A 26,635-nucleotide genomic window follows, 5' to 3' on the forward strand; every position below is an offset into this window, starting at 1 on the left:
GAACAAGGTGAACAAGCATGACATGTTTTCTTCTGGAGCAACTAAGTGTGATCATGCTCAGCTCTGCTTATTAAGAGGCCAAGAAAGAGTTGAAGAAGCTTAAGTGTTATTATAAAGGATGTACTTAGAGACTGCCTTTGTAAGAAATAATTACGTTTAACACAAAACAGTGCTTTTGAGTGTATGATAGGCTAATTATTTTTAACAGCTTTATTGAGGTATAATTTATATACCATAGTACTCATTTTAAGGGTGCAATTCAGTATTTTTTAGAGAAATTACTCAGTTGTGCAACCATCATCAAAATCCAATTTTAGAACATTTCCAACGCTACAATAAAATCCCTTGTGCCCGTTTACAGTTAATCCTTATTCCCACTCTCAGACCTGGCTACGGTTAAGCTAAGCCAAATTGTTTTTAAAATACGTTTGTTGGGAAAATGATGCTGTTTTCCCTTATGTTCCATTGGAATAGTCATCATGGAGGGGGGTGTTAGAAAAAACTACGGGAGACCATTCTATCTACAAAAACAGTTAAGATGCTTACACCCAGAATGCACCTGAGTGTACCAGGAATAACAAATATTTGGTAATCTAGAAGTTTAATGGTTATATTTAAAACTAAAACAGAATCCATGGGCTGGGAGTCAATCTTGGCAGGAATCACAATGCCTGAAATGACATTTACTGGTAATTAAAATCCAGATGAAGCACAAGCAGTTTGATAATTTACCTGGAAGGGCAACCTGGACTCTGGTGAAGTTTGTAACCTGTTTCAAGGGGCTCTGAAAAACACTGAGAAGAATACAAGGTTTTTTGGAACATGAAAAGTATATTTTTGTAATGACTTTGTTTGTCTTCATCCACTGCTTATGTCATTAGTTTACTTAGATACTTGTTTTCTTCAACATTCATTCGCTTTGCAAATATTTGAGTGCTTACTGTGTGATAGGCACCGGGATAGAATGATTTACAAAATATAGTTTTTCTGCCTTTCACAGAGCTTATAGTTTAACTTTCTATAACTTGAAGAGCTCATGCAAATCAGTAAAGAAATCACACTCCCCATGTTAAAGCAGAATGGCAGCATGTGCATTTGGGCAGCAGTTAAGAGGGCATTGGAACGAGAGATCTAGCCCTGCCATGTACTAGCCTCTCTCATGTAATGGGTTGAGACACTGGGGGACCTTGAGATAGGAAAAATGTATTTTACATGTGGGAGAGATGTATATCTTTGGAGATCAGAGAGTAGACTGTGGTATGAGGAATGATGAGCCCCTCCCAAATATGACCATGCCCTAACCTGTGAATATGTTACCTTACATGGCAAAGGGAATTTGCAACTGGTTTGCAAACCAGGAGGATGGGGACATTACCCTAGATTACCAAGGTGGGCTAACCTAATCACATGAGTCCTTAAAAAAACCTTTCCTGGCTGTAGCCAGAGAGAGATAAGATGATAGATGAAGTGTCAGGGCGACTCAGTGTGAGGATTCAGCCCATTGTTGTTGGCTCTGAAGATTGAGGAAGGGTCTTATGAGAAAAGGAGTGTGGAGGGCCTCTAGAAACTAGAAAGGCAAGGAAACAGACTCTCATACAGAGCCTCCAGAAAGGAACACGGTGCTGTCAGCATCCTGATTTTAGCCCAAGAGACCTGTTTCAGACTTATGAGCTACTAAACTGTAGGATGATAAATTTGTGTTGTTTAAGCCAGTAAGTTGGCAGTAATTTGTTATGGAAACCATAGAAAATTAATACATCATATTAAGCAACTTATAAAACCTCTCCAAAACCTATTTTCCTTACCTGTAAGATGAAGATAATGGTTCTGATACAATTGTTGTGAGAATTCAGCATAAACTACAAAGTGGTGAGCACTGTGCCTGATGCCTAATGAGTACTTAGAAATAGGCTCAAAAATGGCTCCACGAAAGAGCTTTAAAAAGGAAGCAGGGACTTCCCAGTGGCAAAGAATCCGCCTTACAATGCTGGGGACGCGGGCTCGAGCCCTGGTCAGGGAACTAAGATCCCATGTGCCGCGGGGCAACTGAGCCCATGCGCCACAGCTACTGAGCTCACGCGTCTCAACTGGAGCCCACGTGCTGCAAACTATAGAGCCCACACGCTCTGGAGCTTGCATGCCACAACTAGAGAGAGAAAACCTGCACGCCACAACTAGAGAGAAGCCTGTGCACCACAACAAAAGATCCTGCATGCCGCAACTAAGACCCGACTCAGCCAAAAGTAAATAAAATAAATAATAAATAAATCTTAAAAAAAAAAAAAAGGAACCAGAGGAAATTCCTCTCACCACAAGTCAGAAGGCTCCCTTTGGTCCAGAGCCTGGTACCAACAAGATGTATGTGAGCTTAGGTGACTCTCATCCTCCCTCTGGGCTGCATGCAGTTTTTCCAAAGGAGGAATTTGAATTAGAATATTAATTTCTAAGGGCACCTCCTGCTCTGACATGGATGAATAATATAAATGAAAAGCCATAAAACTTTTCCATCCAAGTTTGAAGAAATAAGATATTGTTATAACACAGACTCAGTGTGAGATTCAGAAGTTTGAGAGCCCCTTGAGCTCGATGGTTGCTTCCATAGCCATTTCCCCTGGTCTACAAGAGAAAATGGTTGAAGCTCTAAAACATCCACCTTCAGAAGGCTCTAGACCCACATTCCCCAGGTATGCATTCCCCTGGATTTAGGATCCCAGGTAAAGCCTTCACAAAATCATCCCTGGTGTTCCTTCAGACACTAATCAAGACACTTAGAGCATAACAAAGAGATGAAACGCTCTTTTCTAGTACTATTTGGAAAGAGCTGCCAAATGTCAAAAATACCTTTAACTATTTTCTGTTGCAGAATTCTAAGTGCAACGAGAAAAGAGTCATTCGGAAAAGCAATGAGGAAATGAGAGGGAGTTTGGGGTTTGGGGCTGGGGGAATAATTGTGTCCACGGTGGGTTCCTGGAATATTTCTGTTCACTTTATCAAAGGACTTTTTCCTTGCCAGGTTGTATCAATCCCACAGCACGAAGCAGTGATGGGGTCGGAGTGGAAATGATAACTTCTCTGTGGGAGACCAGGCTGTGCTGGGATCTTTTAGTCTTCCCAGGACAATGGGAGATTTGAGTTAGCTTTGGAAAGTGTCCCTGGATTTGGGGTCTTTCTGCAGGGGGTAGGTGTCAGCAGAGTCTGGGCTTGGAGGCCCCTCTCTGAGGCCTGGCCTAGTCCTGGAGGCACCTCTGAGGCCTGACCTGCAGCGAACGGGCTGCGGTTCCACAGAGCATAGGGAACTAGGCTTTTCCTGCTATTGCTTTTCTGACTTCTCTCCTCTCTGTCTCCAGGGAGTCCTGGGCTGGGATAGTCTCAGCAGGGCTACTCTCAGGCTGCAAGGAAACTAAGCTGTTCAGGGTTTTTCTCTTTCCCTGTGTTGGCAATACTTAACTTTTAGCTCTTTGCTTCTTGTCTTGGAAAAACAAAACAAAAAATAATTAGGGTTTTTAAAGAAAATCACATGAAACTTGGAAGGGATGTTCTTGTTCTTATATACAATTCTTGGGAAAATGAATCCATAAAATGATTTGATGAGCAAGCTGATAAAATCAATTTCATAAATTGTGTATATTCTTTGGCTCAACACTCACATTTCTAGGAAATAATCATAATAAGTGTATCACATATGTAAAAAGGTATTTGCTGCAACTGGTTTATTCTAATTTAAAAAATGGCAACAATCTAAATGTTCATCATCAGGGGATTGGTGAAATATATTTTAGCAACACTACACAAATGAAATATTAGATCTTAAAAATGTGAAATATTTGTTATATATAGTTAACTATATTAATATTTATATAAACACATATATAAAGAGAGAGATTTGGAAAGATGCCTAGTTTATAACTTTAATTAAAAAGGCATGTTAGGCAATAGTAAGTGTAATAACAAGCCATTTTTATAAGGAATACTTGTATTTCTTTATTAATTAAAATAAAGCTAAAATGTAGTTTCCAAATGTTAACAGAATTAACAAAAAGTAATAATTACATTGCAATTTCAATTAGCAAAAATTTTCAAAGAAATAATGGATCAGTCAATCACATTATGTCCCTCTGTCCTGGAAGTAGGTCCTGGTTATTGGGCTGGAGAGGACTTGAGGGCAGGCGGTGGGGGAACTTATCAAAGTGAAATTGTCCAGTGAGCAGGGTCCAGGGAATGGAGACATCCAGTAGTTCCCAAAGGACAGGATGTAACATGTAAAACGGTACCTACCAAGTTTACCTGCCCAGAGGCTAGTGGGTGGTGCTTTACTGGATGTGAAATGGGGCAAGGCTTGAAAGCTCTTGGAACCAAGGAATGCCAGAAATCCATACTTTGCAAGTTGGGTTCTTTTTTTTTTTCTTATATCTCCCAGGTGCCTTCCCTTTATTTTTTATGTTTTATGTTTGTAATTGTGATGGATTAAAAATGGTCATAAACTCTTTGCCACTTCTCCTATCAAGCAGCAGGGCAGGGGGTTCGGAGGGAGTCTAAGTTCCCCTCCCACGTGACGCGGAGGTTGGCCACGTATGTGACTTGCTTTGGCCAATGGGCTATGAACAAACATGACTCAAAAAGAAGCTTGATAGGTGCTTATGCACTGAGGCCTATCCTCCTGGAACTCTTTGACGCAGCCATGCTGTAAGAAAGCTGGGCTAGAAAGGTCACGTAGGGGAGGACCGAGGTACTCAGGCTGACAGACAACACCACAGGTTCCCAGACGTATGTGTCAGGTCACCTTAGACTATCCAGCCATTCCAGTCATCATCTAGCATCATAGGAGTAAACCCAGAAGAACCACAAAATCCTGATCAATAATAAATAATTTTTATTTTAGTCCTAAGTTTGAGGTATTTGGTTATACAGCCATAGACAACTGATACAGTCTTATTAATGTTCTTTCTGTAAACCCCAGCAGTTTCAGCTGTGCTATGGATTGACAACACTGTCCATAAAAACAGAGATTCAAATGGTGGGACTTAGTGGGACCGAGGCCAGACCATTCGGTCATTTACCACCACCTCCTAAACCGGGAAAAAGAGTGCTCTTCCAGAGAGCTTCCTGCTCAAATACTGAGAGACTCTTTAAAGGGAATCATTACCTGAGAGACTATTTTACCCTGTTGGGAGTCTTATGACAAGCCTTTTTGATTTGTGAGCAGAATAAACATAACCATTATTTAATAATAGCAAGAAGATTAGATAACATTTCTTGATCACTTTCACTGTAGTAGGACTAGAATTGGTACTATTATCACCCTCATTTTGCAGGTGGAAAAACTGAGCCTCAGAGAAGTTGACAACTTGCCCATGCTCACACAGCCGGTAAGTTGCAGAGCCTGGCTTCCAACTCGGATTTGAGAAAGCCCTTACTCTTAGCCACTACTGAATATCTCCTCTCAAATTTCATGCTAATTTCCTTTTCTTTTCCTGAACAGTCCACTCAGATGGGAAATGAGTCACTTAAATGTCTGTCTCAGTTTTCTCATATGTAAAATTGGAGTGATGATAGTGCCAGCCCCATGCGTTTTTGATGAGGATTACATGAGATGGTGTGTAAAGCCCTTAGACACAGTGCCTGGCCTCCAGTGAGCCCCGGTAGCTGGTTGTAGTGAGAGGAAAGTGGTGATGGCAGTGTGGAAGCAGCAACATCATTAGTTCCAAAAGGAATGAGAATGTGCTGGTGTGGTGACGTCAATCCCTGGGGGAAGAGCCGTGCTTCCACCCTTGACTTAGACTTAACTCCATGATTTGGTCTCTGCTGCAATGTCCCTCAGATGTGCTAGATACTTTGCCATGCAAATCACCTGGACCCACAACTTCAGCTTCTGGGAATGAGGGGACAGACAGGCACCAAGAATCTCTCCCACTACAATTAATGGAATTCTGGCTCTTGGCTTCCCTGGGCCCTCGTCAGCCACTGCAGGACCTAAATTCAGTGATCCTGGTTGGCTGAGAAAGACAAGGAGTCACCTGCAGAGTCACTCCGCAGGTTCAGCTGGCCGGCAGCGGGCAGAAACCGTGTTTGGCTGTCGCCTACTCACTTCCTGCCCCCTTCCCATTTCTGTTATTCACATGAACAGCCAAATTAGAAGATAATAAGATTTTGCTTTAGACATTACAAGGAGTGCATTGTCACCTATCTTTTGTACCCAGGACATTTCTTCACAGGAGACTGAAGCCTGGAGTTTGCCAAAAGGCATATATAGAGCTTCCAAATGCCTGCTCTGGAGACAAAACCCATGCATTTTAAATGCCATCAAGTTTGCTCTTCAGCAGATGACTCAACTGTCATCACCAGGAAAATTTTCAGCTGTCTAACACCTTCTTTCACCCAAAATGTAGAAGGACTTTGGGAAGCTGAAAGATTTTTTTTTTTTCTCGTAAAACACCATTCTCCCTCTACCATCCACCTACTGTTCGTCATTCTGAAAATGTAGGGAGGGCTACTGTCAATCTACAGGTACCCAAATGTCCAGCGAAGTCACCTTGACTTTGAAGATCTAAATAAAATTGGCTTTAACTTCTAGCCCTTATCTTGGGGAGGTTCAGGGCTCTCCCCAAGACACTGGTGAATTCCCAGGGCGGATATCTCACGCTACCTCTTTATCCGATTTCCTTGTCCTTCCGAAGCTTCTCCCCACTGACTTCTTGTGTACCCCCCTGCTCTCCTCCACTTCAGCCACTCTCTCCTCTCTGGCCCACTGACTCAAAATGTAACAACACCACTTTTCCCTGATTCCTCCAAAAGCAGACGCTTGAGACAGTTTTGTGCAATGAAATTTTACTAAACAGCTGGACTGAGAATAAGAGAAAAGACGACAGAAAAATTAAACCTTCTTATTCTTCAAAAATATTTCTGTCAAGCCTTCTTTAGGGAATTTTTCACTAGTCATATTTATGTCTGACGCCTCCCTATCTCTTGCAAAATACAGTCATCCTTTTTGGGGGGCCATACCTAACTCAAAATTCTCCTGTCTTTTCTGCAGGAAAGTCAAGTTTCCTCTTGGTCTCATCCCTCTCCTCCCTCTGTACACAAGAGGGTTTGAAATCAGGCCCATCCATTCAGGAGTGTTTCTAAACAAAGACATTTCTTCTATGGAGAAGAATTCTAATGTAGTAAGTTCAGGTCAATACTTTCTCTGGGAAGCTGCATTGTGGAGGGGAAGAAGCACTGAACTAGGAGTCAGGAGACCTATGTTTGAATCCTGGCTCTGCTGTTTCCTAGTTTTTTTACTTTGAGCAAAATAACTTACTGTCTCTGAGCTTCTCTCTTCCTCTGAAGTATACATCTAATGAATCTCTTCCAGGGTTCGCATTAGTAACAGATTGGATATGGAAGTATGATTGGGATTCAGAAATTGATTCATATGATTGCTGTATGCCAGGCGGTTCGGGTGATGCAGAGCTACCATTGAACAACCTGACCCCTTCTCTCAGGAGCTCACACTTTAATTGAAGAGAATAGGCGATGAAGACCATCTGTGGGGAACCAGGAGGCCAGATGAGGAGGAGGAGATCCCTACAAGCTGGGAAGGTAAAGGCAGACTTCCTGGGAAGATGGGCTGGGCTCAAGCTGAGCTTTGAAGGGTGTGATGAGGGGAACAGTCCATTTCAGGTAAGGAGGAAGATGGGAAGATGGGGCCAAATTTCTGTACGTCGGATGATAAACTCAAGGTCTATGTAGGGTTCCTTAAAATAGACACTCAACGACTTTTTTTTTAATCCGAGGAAACCTTTGGATGCTCTACACAGAACATTTTGCACACAATCCAGGAGGCTCACCAACTCTCAGACTCCAGGGAAAATCTTTTGTTTTCAAAGCTTCATTCTTCCATTTCCAGTCTTGAATCTCATTTTTCCCTCTTTGGAGTGAAAACTTTTCAGTCTTAGGATGTGTCTACATTGATTTTTCCTGGAGTCTTTCTATGCATAGAGCTATTGGGGTTTTAGTTTAGCCCCAAAAATGAGATAATTGTTTCTTGCCCATGTTCAAAACCAATTAAGAAAGGGGGTGGGGGGAAAGGAGCCATGTAGATGAGGATCAAAATGTTATCTTAATTTGTGTCAAAAATTGTGTCAGATGGTATAGCTTAGAAATGTGACAGCAATGAACTTCCTGCCCTCAGGTTAGGTCTTAGACCAGTACCCTGGTGAGAAACACTGAGGCTACGGAGCACATGCTTATCAGGATCACAGCCACGCACTTCTCAAGGGAAGGAGAGCAGGAGAGTAGACTCCATTTGCTTAATACTTTTAATGCATTATCTCTACCAAATCAAGGAACATATGCCAATCACTGCCTCTTCTTAACCAAGGAACTTACTTGACCTCTTTGAAGAGGAATAATGCCCGGAGCAAGAGACCAGGACCATTTGGTAGAAATCCCTCCTCATTAGACAGGGGAGTGGAGAACAAACGCATGCATGTACTCTAAAAGGGAACCACTTTCCTTCTTTCAATCATTCGGTCATTCAATAGATATGCAATGAGTTCCTAATATATTTCTAATTACTGTTCTAGGCTCTAGGGATAAAATGGTGAAGAAGAGACATGGGGTCTGCCCTCCTGGAGCTTTCTCTCTGGAGAATGAGATGGCTAATAAACAATTAATTCTACCAATAACACATATTACTCACTGTAATGTGAGAGCAATGGTTGAAAGGTATGTGGTGCTGTCAGAGTGTCTAACGTGTGGCCTATCAGAGTTAAGTCAGCAAGGACTTTCCCAGGCAACACTTTAGCAGACAAGGATGTTCTAGGTCTTTGCTTTGACTCCTCTTCTTCCTTATGCCATCACTTGGAGTGGACTTGTGATTCTAGTGTATGCTTTGGCACATCTCCAAGACACAACCTCTGAGATTGGCTCCCACCCAAAATAAATGACCGTCTTAAATCTCAAAGACCATATCTGTCATGTCCACCCCTCGATGGGCAACACTTGTCAGATGAGATGGGTGGCTTTCCTCAACTTGCCTCCCAGAGATGGTTTCCCAGCAACTGTGTAACACAGAGGTGGTGGAATTCTGGAAAGAACTGAGTTTTTCTTGTCCTGGATGCAACTTCTTGGATCATAGATAAAGTTAAAACGTAAGCACATAGAAGTAAAAATGAATTAATGATACTTAAAAATACAAATTTTAATCAATAAAAGACACAAATGAGTATGATAAAAGTTGGTGGCTAATGGGCTATCAGTGATTCTAAAGACCAATATAACATCAAAAATTAGCTAAAAATGATTTTATGCCAGAATATTAATGAAATATAGAATTGTGACTCAATAAATGATATGGATATGAGACAGAGAGTATCCATGGAAGTGTCAGTTTGGTTATGAAATCAGAATAGAAATTAATTCTGAAAGAGATGCTTCCAAGGAAATAGAAAAGAGATCCAGCACGAAGCTTCCCCACACTGCCTCTGAACGCCAGAATCAAAGGTAAACAGAAAACCGGGAACAAAGGAGAATCACTTGATGTGAATTGGACAGGGCTGACTGTCCTGTATTACGAAGTCCAGGCTCAGTGAGACAAAGACAAAGGCGCTGGGCAGGCTGGATGGATGGGGAGTCAGGAGAGCCCATTACGATGCAGGGTAGGATCTTAGGATGTCATAGGAGATGACATCATTCCACAGGGAAAATTCAAGAAGAAAGAGGATCCATGGAAGAGCCTGGGATTCAAAGACAAGCAAAAGAAAAACAGTCAAGTTTGGTAGTGAGGATTCAGATACAAATGGTCCTGTGCAGTTTCATTTGACAGTGTTTGTTTATGTTGGCGTTCCTTTCAGAAACCCTTGGGCCCTTTTCCACATTCCCACGAGTTCATCTGTAATAGTTTTTTTTTTGTTGTTGTTTTTTAAATGGACACTGACAGTTTTTTTTGTTTTTTTATTTTATTTATGGCTGTGTTGGGTCTTCGTTTCTGTGCGAGGACTTTCTCCAGTTGCGGCAAGCGGGGGCCACTCCTCATCGCGGTGCGCGGGCTTCTCACTATCGCGGCCTCTCCTGTTGCGGAGCACAGGCTCCAGACGCGCAGGCTCAGTAGTTGTGGCTCACGGGCCCAGTTGCTCCGCGGCATGTGGGATCTTCCCAGACCAGGGCTCGAACCCGTGTCCCCTGCATTGGCAGGCAGACTCTCAACCACTGCGCCACCAGGGAAGCCCCCATTTGTAATACTTTTAAAAGAACAGCCTAGGTTCTGAAGCCTAACAGATACCATCTGATAAGATTCTGGGAGAAGGTAATCCACCTTGTCAAACGAGAAGAGTGCAGATACAAACCAATCTTAGGCTACAACATAAAAGAAGATGCAGGAAAATGGAATTTATTGAAAGCGTTCCATTCGCCACAACTGTAACTAAAGCAATATGAACATCATTTTTCTATTTGTATCTAAATAGGGTAACTATGGACAAAACAGATGTATGTGAGGTGGTAGAGGGGATAATAGTGGGCAGGGAGTAGAAATGAAATCTATTGATCAAAAACACAAAGAATCTGGGAATTCCCTGGCAGTCCAGTAATTAGGACTCTGCACTTACCCTGCAGGGGGTACTGGTTCAATCCCTGGTTGGGGAACTAAGATCCTACAAGCCCTGTGTGGCCAAAAAAAAGAAAAAAGAAAAAGAAAAGAATCAGCTGAAAAATGATTTTTTGCCTCTAGGTCAATGAACTGTAGAATTCTGAATCACATACCTTTTGCTACTACATTTTTAAAGTCTTTAAAATCTCCAGTCTTATCCCCTACTGCCCCTATCTCTCACCTAAATATCCTGCTGTAAATTTTATATGTATATATATATCTTAGCTGATGAGTACTTAGTTCTGGAGCAGGTAAAGAGAATGTGGTTTATAGTATCTCAGTACCACCAGGTCAGTCATTATTCAGAAGTAATAACTGGGATAGATTCTACCAATGAGATATAATGGGTTTTGAAAACACAATAACATTCAGTGACCAAGCAGCTGGGATGTTTTATAGCTGGGGAATAAAAGTATTTATCACTTCTCTCTAAGAGACTCAGGAGCTGTGTGTATTGCCATCCATTGTTAGTATCATAACTTGAAACTATTCACTGTCTCAAAGTTCCAAAGAACTCCAGGATATATATCATAGAAACAAAAACTACTTAAGTTCCAGTAGGCAGAAACCTCCTACATCAAACTCCCACAGTCCAGAAGGCGAAGTAACAAACTTATATGTGTAGACTTTGATAAGCCCATAAAGTTTAAGATCTTTCCAAAATTTCTAAAAGGAATGCAATACATTTTAGTACCTAACTGTTGTACTTTCTTTGGGAGAGAAAAAGGAATGGACACAGAACATCAATTTTCTCCAGTTCATATTAAACCATCTAAGTACTTTAAGACTTCCTTCAACTTATTGCACCCAATTTATTCTTAAACTAAGACAATTTTCATTGAAATGCCTTTGTTCATATTCATTTTGAAATTAAAAGCTGTTTTTAAATGCTAACAAGGACGTGGTAAAACTAGCACTTTTGTACACTGCTGGCAGGGGTTTTGATCTGCACACCCATTTTCTGGTCATGAGACCTCCCAATCCCTTAGATTCAGGAATTTCTCTTGACTTGGATAGCCACTAGTTTGGGGCTTGCATGTGCAATGTTCCCAATAATTTTATGAGATAAATCCTCAAAGTGTCATTTTAAGACCCGGTTTTGCACTGGAAGTGAAAGGACTGGGGACAAGATACAAACATGAAACATCCAGAGAAAGAAAGATGGTCATAGAGAAAAAGAAAAAAGTGAGGAAAGCAAAGTAAAACAAAAGCACAACAACAACAAAAACCATAACAAACTTGTAAACAAATTGAAGAAATCTAATGGTATGAAGCCATCAAAATCACCAATTTGAAAATGGATTTGCTCTGGGTGACATTAAATTTATGGGATAGTCCCCAAACTATTAAGATGCATATATCTAGGAGGCTTGAATGCACTAATGTTTTTGTTGTCAGAAGTTTGTCATTCTGTCTAGACAGGAGAGGAAGAGAGGAGTGAGGTAGGAGATGTGGAGAAAGAGAGAGAAAGAAGGAGAGAGAATATATCAGGAGAAAATACACTACAGCCAAGAGTGTTTTCACCTTGATAGCAGGTAGTCATTCCCAATACATATCCAGTTGAATGATTTTACAGCTTTTTGGCCAGAGAGAATTCTGAGATAGAAATGTCTGAGATATGTAATTGTAACAACAAGTATATGCTCTGAAATTATAGATGCTGCACGTTATTGTTTCATTGCATACACGGGACTTTGCATTCAAGGGGAAACATTCCTCCAAGAAGCTCAAGGCATTTTATAAAATCTAATTCCAATCAAACACTATAGTAGGCATAATAAATCATCATAAAGTAATTATGATGATTAGTAATTACTAATCATCATATAGTAAATTAATAAATTATCATACAGTAGGCATAATAAATCATACTCTCTTTAAAAGAGAGTATTCTCAGTGCGCAGGTAGAAATTTGTCTAAAACTCTGGCAATAGCTATATACTTCTCTTTCCTTGATTTATCCAACAAGGCCCTCTTTAAAATGTGACTACTGAAAAAAACATTTCTGCAGGAAGCCATGCAAGCTTTTTTAAAAAGGAAAGAGAACTAGAACTCTCTTTATACTTCCTTTTTATTAGTTTTCAGAAATCTTCGTTAGAGCAAAGTTTCAAATGTCTAAGTAGATAGAATGAGAAGCAAAGTTTTAAAAGCAAAAGTAACGATGCTGATGTAGGTTCTGTTTGCAACCTCAGGCCCATTTTCCATCCTCTTTACCCAGCTCTGTGCTCAGGAGGCCAACCTCTATGGATGCATTCTCTGGAACCCCTTGCCTCTGGCTTCCTGTTGGGTTCAGTCATGGGGGCAGTGCACCAGCAGGCTGTCAGAGGAACAGAGGGAGGTGGGGGGATTTATTTCCTTGCTCCATCCCTGCTGGGTCACAGTTTGGGTGTGACTGCCATCCCTACAGCCACAGCTCCTGTCAGGTGGCCCCATCTGTGGTTTTAGCTCTTGTGGTGTTGCAGGAGCCTGTCTCTCCTTTCATCCCCACAGACCGAAGGTGGTAATGGCTTCCCACTGTCGCCAGACCCTCGGTGTCACCATCCATTATTAACATCCTTAACGCTGCCCACTCTTCTATAAATAGACCCTGCAGGAGCTGAGAGCTGATTCATTCCAAGCTATTCCTGGAGACAATGAGGGGATCACCTAAGCAGACAGAAGAGAGGATGGAAGAGTGTGGTCCATCCCTCCTGACTGAAAAGCAGATAATAATTCCTTAGAGATGAGAAAGAGCAAACTTGACTTCAATTCAACCTTCTACAGTTCACATAGAGGTGAAATGTCAGACATCCATAATTAGTAAAATAATTTAATTTAAATGCTCAGCAAATCTAGTTATAATGTTATCTTGGAGATTCCTGAGTGAGTCTTTCACAAGCAGTGTGGTTGGTCTTAATAGTTCCCTTTTTGGAACCCAGAGAAGCTGCATTGTTATATCTGAAAATATCTGATGCCAGGTGGATCTGGTCAACCACCTATTTATTTAGTAGGTGCCCAGGTGGGGAGAGACACTGCCCAGCTCACCTGGCAGAAAGAGGTCAGGGATAGAGAATTGATCTCTGAATACAGACAGTTATACTTTCAGGAAAAGGAAAGAGGGAAACACAGAGAATTGCAAAAATTTAAAGCAGGAGGAAGCCATAAATATCTCCTTGTCAAATTCCTTCACCCATCATTTTCCTCAGATAAGGAAACTAAGATTCCCAAAAGAATTAGGGACTGACTCACTCTTGCAAGGCCAGTACTAGAATCTAGGTCTCTATCTTCCCAGAATGCTCCTGTCCAGAAGGATAAGTGGCCAGGATCACATCTGTTTCTCTGGGCTCATCCGTCTGAATAGTTGGCAGATTTTTGGGCTCTTACAAATATGGAGAGCTCTGAGATAGGGGAGGACATCCAAGTTTCTTCAGTTTACACTGCTGTGTGGGCCCACTGTTAACATTTCTTCGAGAGATAAACAGGAGATATACCTTTCTTTTTCACCAGGAAAAATCACAAGTTTATTGCAATGTCATCAACAGACCTTCCTTTCAATTTCTGCACATGGAAAGATATCTATGTCTAGGCTCAAACCTGGCCCCTTTCTTGAGGCTACTTATTTGGGTTGCTTGCTTGTAGGCAGTTTGGCTGGTGGACAAGATGATAGTTAACGGAACATGCTTTTGTTGCCCGGAAACAGGTTCCAAAATAGCCATTCACAGAAGGGAAGAGATTCTCACTGGAATGTGTACAAATCAGTTTCCCCACTATCACTTCCCTGGACCTCCCTTGCCATCTGTGGCACCCCCATGCAGACTCCCTTATCCCTGAGACTGGGAAGAGAAGGCATTTGCTCCATGTGTTCTGACTGCATGCTGGGACAGCTGGAGAAAATAGATAGGGTAAGCTATTCATGTCGGACATCATGGCTTCTAACTAGTAACATTTATGATGGAGATACCTGGGCTTCCTCAAATGGTAAGAACCATTTTGGAGGGAGATAGATAGAGCTCTTTGTACTCACCAACGAAGCAGAAAGTCTAAAGTTTGTAAATACCAATGGCTGTGCTGCCAACAATTGGCTGAATGAGCCAGGTGTCTATCAGGACCAGAATAGTGGGTAAGAATAGTGAGAGAACAGGTCATACTGGTAGACTCTAAAATCAATTATCCAGGTAGACCTGGCCATGTAGCAGGGGAATGAGTTCAGAGGTAAATCCAAAATGCAGAAATAAGCCCAGAGGAAAAGAGGAAGACAGATTTTAATATAGATAGCAAAAATCCCAAACTAAGAGTCCAAGATATATTCTATCTCACAAAGGGGTCATGGTCAGGGATGATTGAAAGCACGAGAGGGATTGTGGGTAACTTTACAGAATGATGGCTGCAGATAGAAGAAAATCGGTCATAGAAAAGCTCTAGACTTTGTTTCTTTCTGGCAAGGAAAGAGGGACACTAATGCCTTTTCTACTTTAGACTTTCTTTGGCTACTTCTGTGGGTCTAAGATTGTTCAAAGGTATTGGTTACCCGATTCCATAGATTAGGAATCCGAGACCAGTGAGGCAAAGTAATTTACTTAGGGACATCTAGCTGAGTAATGGCTCCTCTTGAACTAGAGCCAAGGTCTCCTAATAGCAATGAGGCAGAGAGAGCACAAGATAAGAAGTTTAAAAAAAATTGATCCTGATTCTGTTGCTTGGGTTAACCCCTTCATCTCCCTGATTTCTTCATCTATAAAATGGAGTTAATAACAACTATTTCATGGGATTGTATGAATTAAATCATATAAAATAATATGTGTATAAGCTATCAAGCAACATGTTATACAAATATAATATGTGATATGCCTACCTCGATGCTACTCTTTCAGAAACCTTTATGGACAAAACTAAATGGTTTCAACCTGTCATGAAAACATTCAGATAGCAGATTACACCAGGAATTCCCACACGCGGCATCCATTTCAAAACAATTTATTTCCTTCCACTCAAAAGAGGACTACATGGACAAATAAGAACATGTTGCCCACCTATTATGTGTAGCCCCACCATGTGCTGCACAAAATCAGGCATCTGACCCAAGTCATAAATTATATCCCTCTTTCTACGAACAGCCAGAATATGGCTACTGCAGAAAACTGAATGACGACAATACAGCATTTCATCTCAATAAGAACTTTGACCCTAAAAGTCTCTGAACATTTCTTAGAGTGGTGAGGATTAACCTTTTCAGACGTTCCCAGGCTTAGATTAGTGATTCCCATGAATTCTCATTTGACAGATCTATGACATGGCCCATACATACTGCAGGGTATCTGTCAAGTTGCTAAAGGCTTAAACAAGGGATCTTAGTACTTCATACATCTAAAGCTTAACAGATTCTATTTTTTATATTTTCCTCAAGCCACATCATCACCACCATCACTATTAACCACAGGCATCATACTGAGATGTGCTTTCTTTTGTATGGGGACCATATACATTTCTAGTTATCAGGGAGCAAATAACAAAGAGTGGCTCTGGTGTATACCCCATTTTGTCTAGCAAAATGGCGTTGTTACCAGCTTAAGGATCCAAAGACCAGCATGTCCAAATCCTCCAGCCTCTCCTCGTGGCTTAGTAAAATTGAGTAATCTCAACAATAGGCACTTAAAATTTTTTTGACGATCAGAGCAATAATTGGATACCATGTACAGATGCCCATTGTCTTGTTCTCCTATCCTGGATCCTAGGTTGGAGAGCCCTTTGAGGCCTGAGCATTTTTCCCGTCATGTGTTTAAGATGGAGGTGATATTTATGACTCCCTGAACTGTGATTTGATGCCTGCTGTGTACCCGTCCCCCCATATTTTAGGCTGTTGATTCCCCAAGTGGAGCCATGAGGGGTCCACTTGTGCCCACCATTGTCACATGAATAAGAGGGACCCTGACTTGCCTCTCATCATGTTCCTGACCCCATCCCCTGATCCTGCTTCCTTGTCTCTCGCTAGATTATTTTCTTGTACTTCTCAGTCAAAAGAGTAGGATCTAATCAGTACTGGCTCAACTGCTTTTTCTTACTTCAGGAGACAGTTTGCTTCTAGTCATACTACAAAGGGAAAGATGCCTCTGGTCAGATCTTAGGAACCACTGTAAAACTCTCTCTAATTTATTGTACATTTTAAACCAAAACGGACCTGGAGTAGAGCCCTAAGCCTAAGTAGCATAACTTTTAATTATCTTCCAAGGGAACAGAATCCTAACAACAGTCTGTAGAAATTTTCCCCACACTGGCTGGCAAATGCTTTCCTTCTTCCCAACCCTCATCCTGTGAGACAATAACAAATGGAATTTTATAAACTTCTCTAAGCAGAAGAAAAAACTGTCAGTCATCACTCCTGCCCTAGCCGAAAGCAAAACAAAACCAAAGAAAAAAAAAGAAAAATGCACTGAATTAACAGCCAAATTCTCAGCCCTTTGTCGTAGGCTTATGTACACCAGAGCATGACTGCGAATGCCCAAGCCTTGCAGAAAGGAAGCGCTCAGGCAATGACAAAGAGGGAGTAGACTCGGGCTGGAGGGAGGGGTTTCCCAGCTCTACCACTGTGATAGGCATTTCTCAACTGGAAACAAAGCCAGAGGCCACAGGTCTGCTACAGTGTCTCAGACTGTGCCCTGCACAAGGATGCCCACAGGAGGGCAGGGGGTGAAATTAAGACCAGGAGCTCTTCACCTAAAGCCTAGAAAAGGTGTATTTTTTAATTCACCCAAAGACCCAACCACTTGGCAAATCTTGTGTCCATAAGGCCGCCAGGCTGTCTCATTTAAGACCAGAGGGTACGCCCCCTGCCAGGATGAGAGGCTCCTCTCTTCATGCCCCTGATCAGCTCAGCCATCTCCTCTGACCCATCTCTCCTGGGTAAGGAGAAGAGGAGGAGAGGAGAAGGAAGGGGAGGAGAGGAGAGATGTGGGGAGGGGAGGTGGGGGAGGGGAGGGTAGAGTGGGAAGCATTTTTGCTCAAAATTGATAGGAATCAGGTCCAACTACAAGCAGCCGCCCTGGCCGTTTTCCTGGAATGTCTCATCTTGACCTTAGCAAGCCAACATCAATGTTGTATCTGTCTCCAAACAGAGGCTGAATGGGATGCAGCTGCTCTGCCTGTCAGTGTCCGAGCCCAGCTGACCAGCTCCATGTTCCTTCCCCCACTTTGTCTGCCTCAGTCCCACACACATACACAGTCCTGCTGTTTTCATGCCTGTGGAGTCAATGGGAAAGTCAACTAGGCTCATGGAAAAGCAGGGGACCAAAAACTCCCTAATGGGTCCAGTACTCTTCCCTGTCTACAGGAGGTATTGCAAACTTTTACTCACCTCTCTGTCTTTCAGGGACTGATATAAAATGTGAATATGATTGTTTGGTCCCCAATGTCTTCCCTGATCTGTCACTGTCACCCTGATTCATCAGCCTTGTATGTTAACACTGCCTACATTGCACTGATGGTCTGACAGCACGAAACCGCTCTTCATTCAAGCTGTCCTCACGGTTACAGGTCAACACTTGCATTTACTCTCACACCGTTGTGACTTGCTCACCCTACAATGCTGATCTCTGCCATTGCGTCAAGCACATCGTATTATAATAGTTGTGTTTGACTGGTCACTGTACTGAAACTCTGTAAGATATTTAGGGAGAAGCACCACGGCTTAGTCAACTCTGAATTTCCAGCACCGTGCACAGTGCCTGACACTTGTCAGTGCTCCATGAGTGCTATGTGAATAAATGAATTGAATGAATGACAGTGGAAGTGGGATCAGTGAGCATAATTTGGTTGGGGGTGAATTAGGTGAGAAGAAAAAGGTTGCAGTTGAATTTGGAATCAAAAACGTTTCTTTTCCTTCTTTCTGTCTTCCTTTCTTTCTTTCTTCCTTAATTTCTTTTCCTTTCTTTCCTATTATTTTCTTTTCTCCCTTTCTTTCTCATTTTAAGGAATGCCTAAACTAATAGGTGGAATGAAAGAAGGTGAAGATAAATGACACCATGGATAAAGTGTATGGATGGGGAATAAAAAGTTGAGGGATATCACACAGGCCATCTCCCTTTTCCTGATGAAAACAAAGGGAAAGTGTGCAGACGGTGAGGGGATTCTTCAGACAAGACAGTAAAATGATAAGACCCCTACTTATAAATTGAGCGTCCTCATGATAGAGTTGCTCAAGTGTTCAGCAACTTAGGAAAGGCTGGGTTTCTATAGATAAGGGAATAGGACAAGAGGGAGCTGATAGACTGGATGAAGTAGGAGAATCAGAAACTGGAGGTCTCTGGGAAACAGAAGAGAGTGTTTGTGAGAAAGAGCGGGTCAGAGATCTGGGAGGAGAAAGGACTGTCATCAGGTCTCTAACATGGAGTGGTCCCAAGAGACACTGAGGAATACGTGCTGAAGGAAAGAGGAAGATACAGCCGCCAAGTGGAGGGGGTGGAAGGACCATAACACCAGAGCATTGGTTGTCACTCACATGGGTGGTGAAGTCACTGAAGATGATGGCAGGGCATGGAATAGAGAGGAAGCTATGATACAGACGTTAGACCTAAAAAAGCAGTGTTTACCTACAAGGGAGCAAGTAATGGTCTCCGAGTGGATACAAAAGAGAGTTAGAGGTTTCCAGTATCCCGTCTCCAAAGTCTTCCATCCTCGGCTCTTAGGCCTAGGAACCACACATAGATTTCCTACCATACATTCTCCAAAGCACTTTTCTGCTGTAGTTTGACTCTCCAGTTCTCAACTCTTCCTTTGGCAGAGGTTGTAGGCACCAGCTTCTTTTCCCTCCTATAGAAGCTGTTACCATCTACTGCAGCCTTTGGAATTCTGCTCCCCCAAACCCAGCTATGGAAGATCGTGTTCTCGTACCTTGCCAGGATAGCACAGACGTGTTCTTGTGAGACTCAAGAACCCTGTTGAAACCCTGTATCCCAAGCACCCATGGAGCAAAACAGGAGAAGCATGGGAACAAGGGAATCTGTTGTGAGGGGCTGCTCTATCCTAAAACAGTCTGAGAAATAGTTGGCAACAATGGGAGATGTGATTAGGAGGGGCTATGGGAGTGAGAGTGGGAGCCCAGACCAGTGACCACTTGATAGCAGGCCAAGATCCTTCACTTTGTCACAGGAATAAACATAGCTTATTTTTGGAGGTCAACAATTTGATTAAAATATAGCAAGCCATGTTTAAAACGTCATCCCTTTTCAACTAAACTGATAACACTGGAATGAAACATACTGCTGGGAAAATGTTCTCAAAGATACTCGACAATTTTAGTCCTACGGACTCCCTTCCTCATCTGTGCTATGTCTTTAATGTGTAGATTCTCACTTAACTTGGTCTGAACTTCTGTTTACAGCAACTCCTGGATTTTATAGATGGAACTAATACCTAGAGGGGAAGTGATTTTCTCAAGATCATAGAACAGGTGACTAGTCGAATCTGAATTGGAACCCTGACCTCTTAGGCACTAATTCAATCCTCTTTTTACTATAATGTGATTCCACTGGAGGGAAATAAAGGATTCAGTTCTGCAGAAGTGCATTTTGTCCCAAGTAATTTAACAGCAATAGTGTTTTCTGTTACTACTAGACATAAATACTGTTCAGATAGCTCCTTTAGTTTATTATCTTTTTCTCTGTGAACTTACGCATGCCATTATGTTCCAGACCACATGCTTATATATCAAAATGCTGTGGTGCAAACTGGGGTATATTTTTATTCTGACAACATGTTTTGTAGAGGGCAGTTTACATACTTACAACAGCCAGATGGTCTCAATTTTCTGGGACAAACTTATCTCCAGTATTCAAACATCACGTCCCTGTGTTTTATATCTATTTCCATGTTAACTGTTTTCTGACCATAGTAATGATTTTTTAAAATGATTTCTAAGTGCATTTAAGTTGATATCTTCATGATACTTTTCAAGGTAACCAATTCACAAATCAGGAAAGTGATCCTTTGCCAGACAATGAGTTCAAATTTTTGATTTGGGGAAAATGATCAGTAATATAACATGATCTTATTTTCTCCTCTACCTACAAATTAAAGGTAAGCCTTTCCTTTAGAAATTAGTAATTGTGCTCCAAAAATCTGATGAAGAGGATAATGCTGTGAAGATGGAAGTTTCCAAAGGAATAGTGATAGTAAAGTATATTTCAGTTTCCATGGTAGTTTCTTGGAGGTCAGAAGAACAAGGCAAAACCCAGTAAGAACTCATCTTAGTATCACTACTGTTCATCAAATTCAAGGGTCCCAAGGCTCATAGCTCCAGGGGATAAGCAAAAATTGTTTATAATTGTGCTTATTAATAGATGTATCACATTTCTCAACACTCTTCTTGTTACAATTTTGCAGCAATTAAGATTAGGTACAACTACATAAAACAGGAAAAAAAAAACCAAAATAAAACAAAAAACCCTCAATATAAGAGTAGTTTAAAAAATAAAACAAATAGAATTTTAAACAAAATAACAGTGGTTTAAACCACAAATGGTGATATTTTTAATAAATTACAGAAATTAAAAAATGAGTGTTGTTACGTTTAGGAGGTTAACAGGCAGAGAAATCAGTCAAAATATAGAAGATTTAAACAACATAATTAACATTTATGACCTAATTGAAAGAACTCTGTCCCCAGTATCTGCAATATACACATTTGTTGCAAATGCTAATACAATCTACTAAAATTGTCCATTTGCTAGGGCACAAAGCAAGCACCAACAATTTCAAAGATTCAAATCGTTTAGTGTATGTTATCTCAGCACAATTAGAAAATTTAGGTGTAAACCAATAACAAAATATAGAGAAAACCCCTAAATGTTTGAAATTAAGTGATATACTTCTAAATACATGAGTCAAAGAATAAATCACAAAAGAATCATAAAATTATTTTGAATTATATGATAATAAAACCCACAAGATGTAAAAACTTATGGGAATGCCAAAATGAATAGCCTGAATTATATATATTGAAAAAATTAAAAATCAGTGATGTAAGCATCCCTCTCCAAAAGTTAGAAAAAGGACAAAAAACTAAATCTAAAGATAACAGAAAAAAAAATAATAAAGATAATAGCAGAATTAATAAAATATAAAACAAAGCAAAAATAGAACAAATAAAACTAAAATGTTTTTTTAAATTAAAAAAATGACTAATAAAATAGATAAAACCTTGGCAAGATTGGTCAAGAAAAAGAAAGAGAAGGCACGCATTACAGATATGGGAATGAAAAAGGGCAAAGCATTATAGTTTGTGCAGAAATTAAAAGGAAAATAAAAATATATTTTAAATAATTTTATGCAAAAAATTTGAAAATTTAGAAGAAATGGACAAATTCCTAGAAAATACAATTTGCCATACTGATATACGAAGAAATAGAAAATCTCAATGATCCTATACTATTTTAAAATTGAGTCTATAATCTTAAAAATTTCTAAAAAATATCTTAAAGGAAAATTTCCAGACAAGTTTGGTCCATTGGTGAATTTTTCCAAACACTTAAGAGGAAATAAATAAAAACAATCTTATACAAATTTCTTCAGAGGTTAGTGCAAGAGGGAACAATTTTCAGTTTATTTCATGAGGCCGATATATCCTCAATACCAAAAACTAATAAGGAAATTATAGACATCTCACTTAAAAACATAAAATGGAAATTCTAAACAGAATATTAGCAATCCAAATCCAGCAACACACACACACACACACACACACACACACACACACACACACACACACAGTTATACTTATCATAGGAATACAAAATTGATTTCACTGCCAAAAATAAACCAAAGTTTGACAAATAATTCTGGAACAACTCAGAGTAGATTATAGACCTAAATGTAAGGGCTAAAACTATAAAACTCTTGGAAAACAACATAAGAGTAAATCTTTGTGAAACTGGCCATTGATTTCTTTGAAGCAAAACCAAAATTATAAAAAGAGAAAAAATTTGGTATTTTGAACTACATCAAAATTTAAAACTTCTGTCCTGCAAACTATACCATCAAGAAAGTGAAAAGAAAATCCACAGAATGGGAGAATATTTTTGCAAATCAAAGCTCTGATAAGGGACTTGTGTCTAAAATATATAAACGATTAAAACTCAATATTAAAAAGGCAGACAATCCAATTTAAAAATGAGTAAAAGTTCCAAATATACATGTCTTCAAAGAAGATATACATAAATGGCCAAAAAGCTCAGGAAAAGATGTCAGTCATTAAGGAAAATGCACATGAAAACCACAATGAAACACTACTTCACATCCATTAGGATGGTATATATTAGTTGGCTAAGTCTACCATAACAATGTACCACAGACTGGGTGGCTTATACAACAGAAATTTATTTTCTCACAATTCTAGAGGCTAGATGGCTGGAATGAAAAAGACAGATAGTAAATAAGTGTGGTGAAGATGTAGAGAAACTGGAACTGTTATACTTTGCATCTGGGAATGTAGAATGGTACAGCTAATTTGAAAAACAGTTTGGCCATTCTTCAAAAAGCTAAACATAGAGTTATCATAAAATCCAGCAATTCCACTCCTAGGTATATACCCAAGAGATTTAAAAACATAAGACCAGGGGCTTCCCTGGTGGCGCAGTGGTTGAGAATCTGTCTGCCAATGCAGGGGACACGGGTTCGAGCCCTGGTCTGGGAAGATCCCACATGCCGCGGAGCAGCTAAGCCCGTGAGCCACAACAACCTGAGCCTGCGCGTCTGGAGCCTGTGCTCCGCAACAAGAGAGGCCGCGACAGTGAGAGGCCCGCACACCGCGACGAAGAGTGGCCCCCGCTTGCAGCAACTAGAGCAAGCCCTCGCACAGAAACGAAGACCCAACACGCCAAAAATAAATAAATAAATTAATTAATTAATTTTAAAAAAAAAGACTGGTTTCTCTAAAAAAAAAAACCAAAACATAAGACCAAACAAAACTTCGATATGAATGTATAATAGCAGCTTTATTCATAGTAGCCAAAAAGTAGAAACAACCCAAATGTCCACGCACTGATGAACGGATAAAATGTGGTATAGCCATACAATTAATTATTATTCAGCAATAAAAAGGAATAAAGTAATGATACATGCTACAATATAGATGAACCTTGAAGACATTATGCTAAGTGGAAGAAGTTAATCATACGAGATCACATATTATATGATTCCATTTATATGAAATGTCCATAATTGTCAAATATATTGTGACAGAAAGTATATTAGTAGTTGCTTAGGGATAGAGAACTTTGTGAATATTCATCCAACAGTACTCCTATGATTTGTGCACTTTTATATATTTTATGCTTTAATAAAAATGTTTATTAAAAACATGTAAATAAATAAAATATAAATAATAAAATATAACTATTTTTCTTAAATTTTATTTATATATATATATATATAAATATATATATATATAAATACAAGGTCCTATACATGGGAACACACAGAAATGAATCAGACACCATTACTCCTCTCAAGGAGATTGTGATCTATTAGAGGACTTAAAAATCAGACTGAGATAGAAGAATCTAGGCTGACAAGGCAGAAACCTTGCTGAGGGTATGAGAATTCAATTGGAAAGATAAAATCAGGATGCAAGATTGAACTGATATTTTCCAGAAGCTCTTCTTTTCACAGTTGAGCACTTGAAATAAAAAATAACCAGTTTGTCCCACATCACCTTCACCCTACCAGGAGGACGTGGCCTTGGCTTAGTCCAGACAAAATGTTATGGCCTTTGAAGCTGAATTTGAGGCTGGCTCATACAATGCTCCAATGAATTCATAAGACTACATCCCTCTAGGGAGGGTGCTGGGAGCTTGGCAAACCCTAAGAATCCCAGAAATCATGAAGCACCTTTGAGGTCATGTAGTCCACCCTTTCAGAGGGGAAACATGAGTCCCAGAGAGGGAAAAAAACTTAGTCAGGGTCACAAGCCCATAACTGGTACCACAGTACCGTTGTCTTCTTCTCTTGGACTCATTTTCCATTTGGAATGAGCTAAAGTCATTATGAAGTTGAAGAACAATATAGCAATGTATTCAGCTTATATCTGTGGTTAAAAGAAATAGGCTATTTGATGTTGTATGTTTCAATTTTCTCTACACTAAAAAATGCTCATAACTGCAGAGAGACTCTGCTGTATGTGGGTATAATGTATAGATTTACAGTCTATGAGGAAAATACCAAGATTCCCTGGCACAGAAAACCCCAGAAATTAAAACAGCATCCTCCCAACTTTGTTGGCCAACCAAGCAGAAATTGAGATATTTGTTAATTTTTTTTCTAATTTCTTAATCCAAGGCACTGGGAATATATTTATGAAAACTTGTACCAATCCATGTCCTGTTCTCACAGCATTCGTAGTGCTTTCCAGGGATGTGAAACTGTGTAAATAAATTTGCACTCTGATGCTCCTGCATCTGGAGGTTTTTCATGCTGCAACCAGTCCTGGCGAAACTTAGTACAGGCATATCTTGCAGGTATTGTGGGTTCAGTTCCAGACTACCACAATAAAGTGAATATTGAGATAAAGTGAGTCACACAAATTTTTTAGTTTCCCAGTCCATAAAAAATTGTTTACACTATACAGTAGTCTATTAAGTGTGCATTAGAATTATGTCTAAAAAAACAATTTACATATCTTAACTAAGAAGCATCTGAATGCTAAAAAATGCTAACCATCATCTGAGCCTTCAGCAAGTTGTAATTTTTGGCAGTAGTAACATCAAATATCACTGATCACAGATCATCATAGCAAATATAATAATAATAAAAAAGTTTGAAATATTGTGAGAATTACCAAAATGTAACCCAGAGGCACAAAGTGAGCAATGGCTGTTGGAAAAATGGCGCCCATAGACTTGTTTGACAGCAGGGCTGCCAAAACCTTCAATTTGTAAAAACTGCAATAATCTGCGAAGCACAGTAAAGCAAATCGAAATAAAATGAGGTCTGCCTGTAGGCTGTTATTGACAGAGTGGAGAGTGATGGCCAGGTTTCATCCTTCTGTATTTCTGAGTCTACAAAACGGTTTCTCAACCCCAGCACTGTTGACTAGGTGATGGAGTAGATAATTCTTTGCTAGAAAGGCTGTCCTTGTATAGGATGTTTCACATCCCTACCCACTAAATGCCAGTAGCACTCCATCCCCAGTGTGGCAACCAGAAATGTCTCCAGGCATTTCCAACACCCCTTGGGAGCAAAACCACCCAGGGTTAAGATCCTTAGTCTACAGTATAGGCATGTAGTTGAGATTCGACTTTCACTCATGAGGTACCCAAGTGATATTGACAGAAAAACATAGTAATAAAATAAATATTAAGAGCTACCATGGCTTAGTGTCTACTGTATAAAAAGTCCTGTGTGAGGTACTTTACATATATTATCTCATTTTACCCACATGATACCCTGAGAGGTAGTAGATCAGTCAGTGCTCTCAGTTGCTAAAAGAGTACATTCTAGGTGGTTTAAACAGAAGTGGAACTTAATTTATAATATCAGGTAGCTCACTGAATCACCAGGCATGTCAGAAGTTAATCTAGAGCTTGGCACCTGGGAACCACACCCAAACCATACTGCACGAATGCTCCAGCAGTGACCCCACGCAGACTCCCCGGGGAACAGGCACCTAACACACCCCAATGCACATGACCTGAACCCCTGATGCTGGGGTAGGACAAGAACGAAGCGGCCTCTGAGAGCCAAGGCCACTGCCACCACAATCTCCAGAAAATTCATTTCTCTTGTTGCCCATTTTCTCATGAGTGCACTTTGAATTCAGCATCTCTCACCGACCATTTGATTAGCAGAACCTGTGTCACATGCCTGCCCCAGAGCTGCAAGGGAAGCTGGGATAATGAGTTTCTTCGGGAATTAGGAATTGCGGGGAATTCCCTAGATATGGGAAGTGTGCTCAAAGCACCTGAGTTACCACACTACAGGTAGGTGCTAATTTTACTGATGAGGAAACAGACTCAGAGAGGTTAAGTAACCTGCTTAAAGTCA

General features: G+C 40.3%; 1 long non-coding RNA gene across 2 annotated transcripts in view; it reads right to left on the bottom strand.

The window, feature by feature from the left end:
• The window catches only part of LOC309611708, a 45,048-nt gene extending 27,531 nt beyond the window's left edge, over positions 1 to 17,517 (bottom strand). For both annotated transcript variants that reach the window (XR_014234691.1, XR_014234692.1), the window contains exon 1: positions 733 to 17,517. This is a non-coding gene — a long non-coding RNA (uncharacterized lncRNA). The remainder of the gene's footprint in view (positions 1 to 732) is intronic.
• Between the last annotated feature and the right edge of the window lie 9,118 nt (positions 17,518 to 26,635).

The sequence above is a fragment of the Balaenoptera borealis genome, assembly GCF_965194805.1.
Source record: "Balaenoptera borealis genome assembly, chromosome: 15".
Lineage (NCBI taxonomy): Eukaryota > Metazoa > Chordata > Mammalia > Artiodactyla > Balaenopteridae > Balaenoptera > Balaenoptera borealis.